We start from the raw sequence: 1,670 nt of genomic DNA on the forward strand, positions 1-1,670 counted from the left end.
TCATGTAAAACTATGTTCAGTGGCAGACTATGAAAGCTTCTAATTTTCTTTGCTGGAAAGATTTCAGAATCATGCTGTCTGCTGATACCCTTTCAACCAAGAGTATTAAAGTAATTAATGATTCTAATAATTAAGTACTACACAGATTGTCTCCACGACTTGGTGGACTGACAATTGGCTATCCTAACTTCACTATTTCTACGTTTGATAATGATGACTACGGGTCCTGCTTAATAGTCTGCTTTCAGGCTTCTCCTTGACCAATTCCGTAATTTTTTTTTTAGCATTCCCTAGTATTTGCTTTTTAGTTTCCTTCTCCCTCTAGATGCTTCCATTCATACATCTATTTCATCACCTAAATGACTCCTAGTTCCCTAATTCTAGCCCTAAGATCTAAAACCACATTCCTGCCTGTGTACCTAAGAGACATCTCCACCTTAAAGCCAGAAAAGCATTTCACTGCTCAAGGCAATGTCATACCCCAAACCACATTTATCTTCCCCTCCCAATGTGCTTTTTCCTAAGAATCAATGTAAAAGCGAAGCACTTGTGAGTCACTGCAGACTCCTCACTCAACTTCCTCCCTCCTCACACACAAAGGGTAGCCTGATCCCTTTCACGTGGCAAGAGGAACTTCATGCTATGGTTTCTCCTTGCCCTTCCGGCTTCATCTCCTCCCTCACCTAAGAAATCGTTTATTTAATTTTCAGTCCTTTAATGTACATGCCATGCACTTCTCCTTTAATTCTGCTAAATTCTCTTCTTTACCTTGCTAAACTGCAAATTCCTACAATCTCTCAGATTTACCTCAAGTATCTTCTCTTGGAATCTGAGAATTTGTTCAATAATTTGTTTATTGAAGACAGAGACCAAAGTAACTTTGGTTGGTACTAGGGACAAGTCCTCGCATCACTGCTCATAAGCTAGTAAATAAGACTACAAATAATTACAACGTCGTTTGCTACATTCCAGGATGAAATAACCACAGGGTGGAATGGCAGCAGAGGGCGTAAACAATCATTGTGTGTTACCTCTATCAGTTTTTCTTGTTCTGTAACAAAATAAGTAAAATCAAAGGAAAAGTTTTGTTGGGGATTTTTTGTTTGTTTTTTTGCTGTCTGACAAAACAATAAACCTAGTATCTGTTTTCCAGAAAATACTACCTTATGGATGGCTTCAGTTAAAATAGCTAGTTATATTTTTTAAATGCTTTCTATTCATTTGGAAAATTCAGTGTTATATATAAATATGTATACATGTGTGTATATACGTATATATACACACACACACACAAACACACACATACTCAGTTTCAGGAGAAAACAGCAGCATTTCAGCTTGGTAATTTAAATAATGTCAACTGGGCATGTTTATTTGTAAAACTTCCCATAGTGAAACATGTTATTTACCTGTAAACATTCACTTTTCACTATTTACAATTTGAATAATTATGAAATTGTTTGTACAAAGCAACCAATTGAGTTATAGAAAAGTCACATAAACAATATAAATCTGATGCCCTGTCCTTTACAAACACGAAATTATTTTCACTGGGTTTTCAAATTGTCAAGTATTAATAGGATGAGGTCGGCAATACGTAAGATGAGGCACTTTAGCAACTACCCAAATAGGTCAAGTGTACCAAAGTGTAAAACAAAATTTTTTTTGGG

This window comes from Camelus ferus, chromosome 30 (genome assembly GCF_009834535.1).
Source record: "Camelus ferus isolate YT-003-E chromosome 30, BCGSAC_Cfer_1.0, whole genome shotgun sequence".
Classification (NCBI taxonomy): Eukaryota; Metazoa; Chordata; class Mammalia; order Artiodactyla; family Camelidae; genus Camelus; species Camelus ferus.